The following is a 13,706-nucleotide window of genomic DNA, read 5'->3' on the forward strand; positions in this document are numbered from 1 at the left end:
AGCCTCCTCCTCCTCCTCCGGAACAACCTCAAGGTGATTCCCGTTGCATCTCTCTTGAACCTCCACTTCCTCACGGTCGCATCATTAAAAGGTTCAATGAGGTCCCCACTGCTTCCTATCTTAGGTTTCGTCGTGACATAGATCAATTCACTGTTGTTAGCGACTCACAGGATGCTCATTTTCGCACTAATGTCCAAGCTGACATTTTTACCACTATCATCATTCCTAAAGGTCTATCTCTACATGTATGCATTGACTTAGAGCATATTCGTGCTCATCCGACTAAATATTCGGGATCTATTGAGCTCATTGAGTCATCCAACCTTGCTGCCCCATTTGAATTTCAACATGATTTTAACCAAGCTGCCATTCATCAATTCTATGCCACATGTTATGTTGGTCCAAATAACACTGTCACTTGGATGACCTCCGACACCATGCTCACGACATCTTATTCTCAATTTGTTGCTGCTCTTGGGTTTCCTTACACCGGGTTCAAAATCCATAAGGATGACCCCAACCATAGGCCCAAGGGCATTGAAGTCTGTATGGGTCTTCTCAAACTAGTAGGAGATTTGACTAATGATGATAAAAAAAGGTCTGAACCAAGTCTCCGTTTGGCGTTCACCTTTCTACATCATCTATTAGTGTGTCATTCGTACCATCTATCCCAAGATGGGTGACAAGGGGTCATGTAATAGCTACTGCATTGGTCTCATGCATCACCTCTATGTATCTCCAAAGGGGAAGATAAATGTCCCTCATTTTCTGTGTCATGAGATCCGTCTTGCTTGTTTTCAACAGAAGGGAGCCTTTCCTCATGCCCCCTTTCTTCATGCATTTATCAATAGTGTTGCTCCATTTCCCATTGCCCGCACTCACTTGCATGAACGGTGGGTCATTCCACCTCACATGGCGGATGATTGGGTTCCCAAGGACTCTTCTGCTCCTGCTCGTCTCACTTCGGCTTGTGTTCCTCCTCCTACCGCTCGTTCTACTTCTTCCGTCTCTACATCTTTTGGTCGCATTTCTCATTTCCTTGGGAAAGCTCACTCTGCCATGATGAAGATGTTTACCTTTCGTTGCTCCCAAAATCACGACGTTGTCACACACTTGGTCACCTCCAAGAATGCTCTGAAGGCTCGTCTGAGAGACTCCGGAGTTTATGATGTGAGTGAAGATGAACGTCTTCTTGATGATCCACCTTTTGACTTTGGTTTTCCTTCGGGTCCTGAGTGGGCTGACTTCCTTGATGAGGCTGGTGGTAGTGGTGCTCATGATGATGATGACGATGATGCTCTTTGATGCTGCTATGACACCTCCTTTTGGGTATTTGCTGCCAAGGGGGAGTAGGCACTTATTTATGTGATATGATGCTATGATATTATCTTATTATCTTGTTATCTAACTCTTGTTATCAAACTCATGCTATGTGATTAACCTATTATTGAACTTATGATATGTTTGTAACGACTTATGTTATATGCTATGAGTGATGAATCTTTGTGGAGCCTATTCTAAAACTGATGTTATCTTGATTATCTTGTGTATGAGTTTAGGTTGTGTTGGTATCATATTGAGGTGGAGCTCTCTTCATGCTTACCCATTAGTTATTGCACATATTTAGGGGGAGCTCCACAACAAATCCTTCGATATTCAATGTTTTCAAATTCTTTCGATATTCAAAGCTTTATTCTAAAAAGTGCATGTATGCTATCATCAACTACCAAAAAGGGGGAGATTGAAAGTGCAATCATGCCACTTAATCATATTTTGATGTTGATGACAACATGCATATTGAGACTAATCATGTTTATCGAATATTTCTCAGGATTATGTCTCAAGGGCTATGTGTGTGTGGATCATGACTACGGACATAAAACATATATCACTCAAGAGCAGAGACACAAGAAAAAGATAAAAAGCTTAGGCTCCTTGTTTTCGGTTTATTCTTGAGTGTAGGGATCCCGCACTATTAAGAGGGGATCGATGGGTTTCACGAAAGATGTCAGGACCCTGATTCCAAGTCATATCGATCTAGCCGGTAACACCTCATATCACTTTGCGGCCTCACGCATGGTATTCCATGGGTGTTGCCTTACCATGGCCCGGGACCGTTTGCGCCTTTTGGCTCACGTATATGATAGTGTCACTAGCATCCATACGATAGAGAACCCGGGCCGACATGGCTAGTCGTGAACCCAAAGCGGCACCAACCTATGGGGACATGCATACATGAATCACATCGAGCATGTCGGTTAGTAGCGTGTGAATTCGGGCTGTAGCACTGGGCTAATAGGACTCCGGGAACCCGGGCTGTAGCAGGCTAGGAAGGACTCCAGATGTCACTGGGCTAACAGGACTCCAAGTTGTTGTTTAGCTTAACTAATTAGTTCAGAGGTATCTAACACAGATTCTTGGAGAAAAGGGTGGTTTGCAAGAAACCAACTTGATCACGAACTCAACATAGCAGTCAAGTGACAACCTGGTAATACTTCCGAGAAGATATTCAGAACATCATGAAGCACCGATATGTCTCTAAGCTCGAGATCAATCTTGCTTTTCAAGGAAAGACGACATGATCAGAAGAGCAAGGGATTCAATCCTAACTCAAAGATCGAGGAGTGCACCAGAAATAAGGACAAGGTAGCACGATCTATCTTAGAGATGATGATTCAATAACCAACATGCTAAGAATGAGAATATTGTCTATTTACTACCAAGCAACTAGTTGCTAGGAGTATTATTTCACACATCACAATCACTTGTCGGCATTCTGGTTACAACAACACGAGGACCGAGAAATGAATGATGATGGTGCGAAGTATCACTGCATCAAGAATTCATAAGAGATGGTGCAATTTCCATGACATTCTTGATATAAAGATGGTAATACTCCAAGGTAGAACAAAATCAAAAGCTGGATTGGCATTTGATTTGCGGATTACAACTGCTTTGACCCAATCCCGGATATGGATGAGGTACTGGAGTTTGTTTCTCCTAGTCATTCTGGAATAGAATGGCTTGACGGACCACAAGAACGATAGGCACCGATGAACGAATGCTCACATACTCTTGACTATCAATTGATAGATGAAGGTCGGAATATAACTGAAGGGGGACAACTCAAAGGAACATATAACTTTCTGAGTTGTGGATGCATAGATTAGTATGTCGAACAAGTTCAACATATTTCTTCCGGATAACCCATGCAGAAAGGTAGAACTGGCAGATTCACAATGTAGAACGAAGAACTCATCAAGAGCACTCTGATTGTGATCTTTTGATCCAACAAACTTCTGCCATAAGTGGTTTATAGTATTTGGAAGAAAGAAATACCATGGACCTCGAGGACTAATGCAAAGGTTACTAATAACCTAAAGGAACGAGCAAACACTATCAACATGAAGTAAGTAGGGTGAATCTCGGGTTCAAAAACCCAGGAATAGAATGCCTACTAACTAATGGCATCACGGGATGCTTCGGGATTAATGGCCAGAATCATCACACTAGGAATACAAAGCATTGCTAGATTACTAGGTGACTTCCCAAGACACCTAGGGTCATAATAATAGCTCCAACATATATGTCGAGGCAATAGAGTACCTCAACTCATCGATTAGTGTGGTTGAACTGGCCCAAAGGGACATCGGGAACGGAAGGAAGGGATTTGCAAATGCATCAGACTATTTAGAAACCTGGGATGACTCGGACAGCATAACGACTCTAAATGCTCAAAAATATTTAAGACATCCTGCAAAATGGTGGCATAACCACTCAACAACATCATATCAGGGTTTTGAGGCCATTTAACAACACACTGGAGTAGTAGAAACTGAACCGAGGCTCGAGACCAACAATCCTACGAATCTACGGATTAGTAACACGTGATCCTGATAGAAAGATGAGAAGGCCTAGTTTCTTAACCCCGTAGAAAAGAAGAAGTTGACTCAGATCAGAAGGGCATAAGGTAAAGGAGTAAAAAGAGCCTTACGTTCCCTTCCACAATCAATTCCCTTATATAACTAAAGCATTTCTAGACACGACTTCGACCAGCTTGGCTTAGTAATCCTACAGGCAGTCAGGCTCTGATACCAAAGCTGTCAGGACCCCGATTCCAAGTCACATCGATCTAGCCGGTAACACCTCATATCACTTTGAGGCCTCACGCATGGTATTCCATGGGTGTTGCCTTACCATGGCCCGGGACCGTTTGCGCCTTTTGGCTCACGTATATGATAGTGTCGCTAGCATCCATACGACAGAGAACCCGGGCCGACATGGCTAGTCTTGAACCCAAAGCGGCACCAACCTATGGGGACAGGCATACATGAATCACATCGAGCATGTCGGTCAGCAGCGTGTGAATCTGGGCTGTAGCATTGGGCTAACAGGACTCCGGGAACCCGGGCTGTAGCAGGCTAGGCAGGACTCCGGATGTCATCGCGTGACATTTCCCCGAAGGGACAGACAAAGGAACGAAGTGAAACACATGCCGGCCAGTCAAGTGTCCTGAGCAGTAGTGCTGGGCTAGCAGGACTCCGGTGAACCGGGCTGTAGCGGACTACTATGGCTCATGGAAGCACTAGACTACATTTCCCCATAAGAGGCTGCCAAGGATAAACAACTAGGTTGTCAGATCCCACACATACCAAGCATTTCAATCATACACACAATATGCTCGATATGTGTAAATACAACATGGCATCACAACATAACTCTACGACTCAAGTATTATTCATTAGGCTCCGAGGAGCGAGATATACAAACATGGGTCTCATGACCCAACAATCATAGCATACAAATCAAAGCACATGCGGAAGCTTAACATGTCTGAGTACAGACATCTACAAATGAAAAAGGCTAAGAAGCCTGACTATCTACCAGATCCTGCCGAGGGCACAAGATCGTAGCTGAGGTATCAAGCTAAACGTCGAAGTCCACGCGGAACTACTGGCGAGACTGAAGTCTCTCTGCAAAACATAAATTAAGCAAACGTGAGTACAAATGTACCCAGCAAGACTTACATCAGAACTAACTACATATGCACCGGTATCAACAAAGGGGTAGTGGAGTTTAACTGCAGCAAGCCAGCTTTGACCCAGTGGCTAACCTGAACTACGACTACAAGCAACTCTTTTGAGGTGGCGCACACGAGTCCACATATTCACCATATCAATACACCACTATGGATCCGCTCCCATCTCCCTACGAGAAGGCCATCCATAGCACTCACGCTTATCTTGCGAGTTTTAGAGTATCCACTTTAAGTTATCTATGAACTGTATAGGCAACCAAGCAGTCCTTTACCGCGGACGCGGCTATTCGAATAGATGATGTTAACCCTGTAGGGGTGTACTTCTTCATACACGCTCTCACCATTTACCGTCGTTTACACGACATGTACTCGGCAACCTTCAAGCGGAAACCCAACGAGGGTGTCGGCCACGGCCTACCTAACACTCAAGTCTCTAGTCCAGGTTTATCGCCTATCCAGGTTCCATCCGCAGGGAGTCTGACCGAGGTTTCCACATACGGCCCCGAACGATGTGTACAGGGTTCCGAGACACCAAATAGGCGCCCGGTATACCCAGCCATGGTGTATCTACCACATCATAGCCCACCCCTAGGGTCAGTGCTACGCACGGCCGCCAACACATATCCTATAAACACCAGAAACTAGTTGCAACTCCTGGACAGAGGACTAGGGTGGTTAAGAAGCCGAGAGGGTCAATTAAGGATCCCAATGCATGGTAGTAACTAATTCTTAAATCACACATACAGATCTCAGTGCTTAAGGACGGTTCCAATGAAACAACCCACCATGTACTCCTACATGGCCTCTCATCGATACCTTTACCAAATCGTGTTCAACACACTTAGCTCACACACAGTAGGACATGTTCACAACTTTCCAATTCATCCCCTATGAATCAAACCTGACACAACTCTAAGCAATAGCAGGCATGACAAGCAAACATGAATGAGTAGGCACATCAGGGCTCAAACAACTCCTACTCATGCTAGTGGGTTTCATCTATTTACTGTGGCAACGACAGGTCATGCAAAGGAAAGGGGTTCAACTACCGCAGCATGTAACAGTTGAATCGTTGTTGTCCTAATGCAGTAAAAGAGAGAAGGAGCGAGAGACTGGGATTGTATCGGAATGAACAAGGGGGTTTTGCTTGCCTGGCACTTCTGAAGATAGTATAACTCTTCATCGGTGTCATCGAACTCATTGTCGAAACACGTCTACTGAGAGGGGACAATTACCGGCAAAGGAACATAAACAACATTCAATTAATGCAATGCACAAGCAAATGAATGATATGACATATTAAGGTACTGAATTGAGCTAATGCAACAGCAAGTCATTTTAATTGAAGTGGAATTCAAACTACATCAAATTCCAACTCCAAACCTATTTTCCAAATTTACCTTAATCATGTTTTATCCTAATCAATGGAGTTAACTTGCTCAAACATGCATGAACATGGCATAAACAGATTCTTTGGATTTTTCTGATCATTTTTCATATATAAATTATTCCCATTGGAGTTATAGATTATTTTCTATGATTTTTTTTGAAATTTTAACTATTTTCTGGAATTTCCTGGTTATTGAAAATGCCAGAAAAGCTTTATGGCGTCAGCAAGGTCAACAGTGACGTCAGCAGGTCAATTGAACCGGTCCAGGTCAAACCTGACCTGTTGGGCCCACTGGTCAATGACAGAGGCACTAATCCCGCGTTGACTCGTGCTTTGACTCGACACAAGGCCCACTGTCAGTGGCTGTGGGGTAGTTAGCTGGCAGGGATTAGTGCTAATGATGGCCATGTCGGCAGTCGCCGGAGTTCGGCTGACGGCGACCAAAACCACGACGGCAACTTGCCGGATTTGCGCTACGAGCGGTGGCTGGACGCGCGAAGACCACCAGAAGGTAGCCCACGCTCGACCACATCTAGCAGAGCGATCGGGAGGCCTCGGGCTCGCTGGAAATGATGACGACGAGCACAGAGGCGGCGGCCGGAGTTCAGCCACGATGAACACGGGGATGCGGTGGACGGCAGGAGCAGTGGGTGTGGGTTTTGGGCTTCTGGCATTGCTCTGAGCATGGTGGTGTGCTTGGTTGCGGCTCAAGGTGACGGTGGCCACGACAGCGACATGGCTGGACGGCGGTGAGCTTCGGGCATGGAGGCGCTGGCGCTAGGGGGCGTGCGAGGCAACGGGGAAAGGGGCGAACGGAAGAGCAGCTCACAAAGGACTCGCAGAGAAGCCCAGCGGGGTCGGGGAAGTGTCGGAGGCGGCGAATCGAAGGGCGGTGATCATCGGGGCAGAGGACGATGATGAGCTCGATGGTGACGTTTCAGGCATCCCGCGAGCACGTGCTTCGTCTTGGTGATCCACGGCGTCGAGGCGAGCCCGTTGGACAAAGTAGAGGACGAGGGGAGCTCAGTGGACGCGGTGGCAGTGAACGGCGGTGACGGAGCGCTCTCGGGCGTCCTCGGGGAGGGGGCTAGAGGAGAGGGAGAGAGTTCCAGGGTGAGGGGAAAGTCAGAGGGGGATGCGGGGCACCTCCCAGGCGACGCGATGGGCATGGGGACGCTCGGGAGGTGGCAAGCAGGAGGTGGCCCTCGCCTCCTGTGCGTGCGCCACGCACAGTGCACACTGGCGGGAGGAAGGGGATGACTGGCATGTTGCCTGATGGGCTGGGCCGCCAGCAACAGTGTCAGGCCACAGGTGAGTGGGCTCTAGGTAGGCCTTTGCTCTGTTTTATTTCTGTTTTGTTTTGTTTTTATTTATTCATTTTGCCACTGAGTCAAAATTCAAAATAAATTCAAAACAGGGCAAAACCTTCTGAATATTTTTATGTTGCCATTATGGACTTTTCCAGAGGCACATAAATAATTCCAGGGCCTTTTGAATTATATTCTATAAAAATGAATATAATCCAAAACTCAAATACTTATTGATTTTATTTCAAAGTCCCAAAGTAATTCCTTCAAAAATGTTCACTATTTTTGGTTTGGTCTCAAAGCCTTGCCAAAATTATCAAACATTTATGAAGTCATTTTGGAAACAATGAATGTAATTTAAAGGGTTCTTGCCCTTCTTTTAAAATGATTTCTGAGGCTTTCAAATTCCTCATTTCAAGTTTCTTGAAATTAACAGGATGCATAATGCTCACTGATGCAACTATCTGCAACCAATTCTAGGGCTGTGACAAAAGAACTTGCTCAAAACCACAAAATTCCCTCTCATACCATCTCAAAATTCTTCCTCTAACTTGTGCAAAAATGGTAGTATGTTTCTAAGCTAAAAGGTCCAACTTTCACCGGACGTCCGAAGTCTACGGATGTCCGGCCTCTCTCAACCAACCGGATATACGACTCTCTCCAGTCGTCCGGTGTGTCTTCAGAGAACTGATATTAGTGGACGACCGGTCACACCAGACATCCGGTCACCGGACGTCCGCTCATCTCCGGAAATCTGGTGCGCTCTAACAGAACTACAATTAATGTATTTCCGACAACACTGGACAACCGGGCTCCAGACGACCGGTGCCTTCCGGACGTCCGCTGCCTGTGCATCCCACTCCTCACCTGTGTCCCCGGTTGGTGTCCCAGCCACCGGATGACCGGCAGCCCTGCCGGACGTTTGGTCCTATCTGTGTCACCGGTCGTCCGGTATCCACCGGACGTCCGTCTGCACTAAGTGTCTCAACGGTCTGTTTTGCTCTCACACTATATATAGCCTTCTCCCTCTCTCGGGATGAGGTTGACCATTCTCTTTGAGCTTGCTAAGAACACATTTCACTCACTCTCTCACTCTTCCACACCAAATCTTAGATCCCCAAGGGATTTGAGAGCACTTGAGAGAAGTTCTCCAATCAAGTGATAGATCCACTCCTTCCCCTTCTTTACACCAAAGGAATTCGTGATTTGAGCAAGTCTTGAGCTTTTCCCCATCGTTCTTGTTACTCTTGGAGGTTGGAGACTCCTAGGCGGTAAGAGTCTTTCGGAGAGGAATTGACCATTGTGATTACCCCCCGGAAAAGTTTGTGAGGGTTTGGAGACCACCCCAAGGTCTACCACTAGTGGTTGAGAAACTCCTTCGTGGTGTTGTCTCAAAGGGAGAACAGGGTGAGCCTTCGTGGCGTTGGTGTGCCTTCGTGGTAACATCCACCTCTCTAACGGTGACGTAGCTTCCCTCCAAGGAAGTGAACATCGACATACATCCTCGTCTCCCAGAGTTGCGATTATTCCTAACCCTAACTCTCTACTTGTGGTTACTTATCTCTTAGCACTTACTTGTATCATATTGTGCTTGCTTACTTACATACTTGTGATACTTGTTTATCCTCGTTAGCTCCTTGTACTACACTTGCAATTGTTAGGCTCATCTTCATATTCCGCATTATTGCCTAAAATTGCAAAGTAATAATTAAAATTTGTAATTGTACCTATTAACCCCCCTCTAGGTCCATCTCGATCCTTTCAGTAGTGATTCAGGAAGAAGTTGCTGATAAATCTCCGAACCATCAGCAATTCACCAGTCGGGAGCGGTTCAGGGATTCTCTGTTCTAAGATGAGCTGTAGTACTTTTATGATTAGAATGTGCCATATGAGTGGAGTAGAAGATTTTAATTAAGATAGACTTACTGGTACTAATTCACGAGGATCGTCACAAATATCAGCAGATTTGCAGATGGAGATCATGTGTCTGCAAACATAGTATCCACAAAGGTTGATCCCTGCTTGTTGCTGAGGACACTGAATTTTTTTGTACAGAATTAGTCATGTATTGGTCCTATTATGAACAAACTAACAGGTTTTAGATGTATTATTTTTTCTTTGGGAAAAAATAGAAAGAGGTTTATTTAGAAGCTTGAACATTTGAATAGCATAAGAAAAGGTATTTGCAGACTATTGGATAAATTTTCCGAAAATAATAGATTTCGGTGTGTTACCGGAGAAATGATCTCGTGCTGCAGAGGTAGTTCCCTCTTGAACAGGTTCCCTGGTTTAGTTTTCCGCAATGCGAGCACGCTGCAAATGAATATGAATTTTGGCAACATCAATTATTGAACCAGATATGAATGCAAATTAATTTCAACATCATAGAATTCAATACTTATCCATGAATTGTTGAAGATGCGTCAGATCCTGAGCGTTTGTTGACTCTCTGAGAGAATCCATGTAGTAAACTGTGTTCTTGTTTGGAACATTGAATACCAATATCAAGTGATCGCTACATATTAAGAAAGCCATGAACTAACGAATTATGTTGAAATCTAAAAGACAATCAGTGTAGGAGTGGTTCAGTATTAAAATGTGATGAGTTAAACAACCTCATTTGAATTATTAAAAATGCCCTCACCAAATTATATAGTGGTCCAATAGCATATTAAATGACTTATTAAATTTCTAAAAATGCCTGAACAATTCCTTTGGCTCAAAAAATTTTTATGCAACACCACAATGTTGTTCTAGAATTATGAGCCAGATTTCAAGTTTAACTAAGTTATTTTACTATAGCATTTAAATAAAAAATGGAGAAATAAATAAAAGAAAAGAATCAAAGAATAAAAAGATAAAACAAAGCCTCCCCTCCATTGGGCCACCCGGCCCATCTACCTAGCGGGCCGACCCACCTGCTCCCGCTGCCCCCTCCGCTCTGTTCACGGGGGATCGTGGACAGAGACGAGGCGTGCCACGGCCGCGGCCATCGCCGTGGAGGCCATCCGCCGACTCCCCCCCGCCTATAAGGCCGGCGCCCCCTTCCCCGGTGAACCCTAATCGCCCACTAGCCCCCTCTCTCCCTCGTCGCCCTCTCTCTCGCCCAGAGCCGCCCCGCACCCAATCGCTACCGTCGTCACCCCGTCATCACGGCCGGCGTGGCCGTCGGCCACCCCTCGCCGCCTCTCTGTGTCGAGAGGCTCCTGTCGCCTCGCTCTCGCTCTCCTTTGGCGCGGAGCAGAGCCGGGAGGCTCCTCCAAGGACGCCCGCACCGGAAGCTCGCCATCCTCATCTTCTTCTACCTTCGGCCGTTGCAACGCCGTCGTCGATCCGCTCGCCTCCGGTCCTCTCCGACTACAACGAGCACGCCAAGCACCCCGCTGTGAGGCCCTCCCCCGATTCCCCCATTTTTCACTTCGATCCATTCGTTGGCGGCCATCCCCATGCTCGTGCGTGGCTGCCATGGCCGGAGCATGTGCTCCCATGACCCTTGCCGCGCGCTGCCTGCATCCGTGCCACACCCTGCTCGCCCTCCCTGCGTGCGCTGCGCACGCCTCCGCGTGTGCGCCCGCGCGCCCTGGCCTCGTGCCGCTCGCTGCCACTGCTCGCTGACTGCTGTTGATGCTGCTAGCTGCTGCCCTTGCCTCTGCTACTTGCTACTGCGGTTGTTTGCTGCTCTACTGAACCTACTATTACTACTAACTATTGTAGCTGCTACTATGGTTAGCTTTACAAATATTACATCAAGTAACCCTCTCGGCAGCCCCTAAACTCCGGTTAAACAACTACTAACAGGCCAAAAATAAATATAAGTAGAATGTACACTTGACAAACTTCATAATACTCCACTGGACCAAATTCATTTGATGCATGGTTTAAATCCTACAAAAATCACAAAATGCTATCTTTTCTTAACCCTGGCATTGTGTGTGCGTGTGTGTTCTGTGTGTGGTGGCCGGCCGGCTCTCTCCGTTAGCTAACTAGTATTCCTACTAGTTAGTCTAATCAGTGGTTAGGTATAGTGCAAATGACAGGTGGACCCCCCCCCACTAAATATCCACTTAAAAAGAAAATGCAAGATATGTGTGAATGACACCTGGGCCCCATCTACAGTTTTGACCAGTCAACAGTCAACAGTTGAGTGTTGACTGCACTGTTAACCCCACTGTCAGCCTCCGATGGCCCTGCTGTGTGCACTCTGCTGGGTGCACATAGCAATTTCCCCTTTTATTTCGAATTAATAATAATTTTGGAATATTGTTAAAAACTTGAAAAATCATAGAAAATAATCCGTAACTCTGATGGGAAAACTTTGTACCTGAAAGTTGCTTAGAACGACGAGACAAACTCGAATACGCAGCCCGTTCGTCCGCCACGCATCCCTAGTATAGCGAACATGCAACTTTCCCCCTCCGGTTCATCTGTCCGAAAACGCGAAACGCCGGGAATACTTTCCCGGATGTTTTCCCCTTTCACCGGTACCACCTCATACCGCGTTAGGGCACGCCTAGCATCACGCTTTGTCTTGTCATGCATCGTCATGCATTTGTTTGCTTAATATTTATTGTTTCTTCCCCCCTCCTCTCTCGCTAGACATCGAGACCGACGCTGCTGCTACCCAGTACGACTACGAAGTTGACGACCCCTCTCTCTTGCCAGAGCAATCAGGCAAGCCCCCCCCCCTTTGATCACCAGATATCGCCTACTCTTCTCTATAGTGCTTGCATTAGAGTAGTGTAGCATGTTACTGCTTTCCGTTATTCCTATCCTGATGCATAGCCTGTCCTTGCTACTACTGTTGTTACCATTACCTGCTATCCTACTGCTTAGTATAGGATGCTAGTGTTCCATCAGTGGCCCTACACTCTTGTCCGTCTGCCATGCTATACTACTGGGCCGTGATCACTTCGGGAGGTGATCACGGGCATATACTATATACTTTACACAGTTACATTACCTGTGGTACTGTTCGGAGTTGGGGGCTGAAGGGGCAGGTGGCTCCATCCCGGTAGAGGTGGGCCTGGGTTCCCTATGGCCCCCGACTGTTACTTTGAGGCGGAGCGACAGGGCAGGTTGAGACCACCTAGGAGAGAGGTGGGCCTGTCCCTGGTCGGCGTTCACAGATACTTAACACGTTTAACGAGATCTTGGTATTTGATCTGAGTCTGGCTACTGGCCTATACGCACTAACCATCTACGCGGGGACAGTTATGGGCACTCGACGTCGTGGTATCAGCCGAAGCCTTCGTGACGTCAGCAATGGAGCGGGGCGCGCTGGATTGGACTGGAACGCCTACTAGGCTAGGTCTGCTTCCGGCCACCCACGCAACATGCAGGTGTGCTAAGGGCGATGGGCCCAGACCCCTGGGCGCTTAGGTTTAGACCGGCGTGCTGACCTCTCTGTTGGTCTAGGTGGGCTGCGACGTGTTGATCTTCTGAGGCCGGGCATGACCCAGAAAAGTGTGTCCGGCCAAATGGGATCGAGCGTGTTGGGTTATGTGGTGCACCCCTGCAGGGAAGTTAATCTATTCGAATAGCCGTGATCTTCGGTAACAGGACGACTTGGAGTTGTACCTTGACCTTATGACAACTAGAACCGGATACTTAATAAAACACACCCTTCCAAGTGCCAGATACAACCGGTGATCGCTCTCTCACAGGGCGACGAGGGGAGGATCATCGATTAGGATTATGCTACCTGATGATACTTGGAGGACTTCAGTCTACTCTCTTCTACATGCTGCAAAACGGAGGCTGCCAGAAGTGTAGTCTTCGAAAGGACTAGCTATCCCCCTCTTATTCTGGCATTCTGCAGTTCAGTCCACATATGATAGCCTTATTCCAGTTGATACCAATGCATACGTATGTAGTGTAGCTCCTTGCTTGCGAGTACTTTGGATGAGTACTCACAGTTGCTTTCTCCCTCTTTTCCCCTTATCCCTTCTACCTGGTTGTCGCAACCAGATGT

Source organism: Triticum dicoccoides, chromosome 3A, assembly GCF_002162155.2.
Source record: "Triticum dicoccoides isolate Atlit2015 ecotype Zavitan chromosome 3A, WEW_v2.0, whole genome shotgun sequence".
NCBI lineage: Eukaryota > Viridiplantae > Streptophyta > Magnoliopsida > Poales > Poaceae > Triticum > Triticum dicoccoides.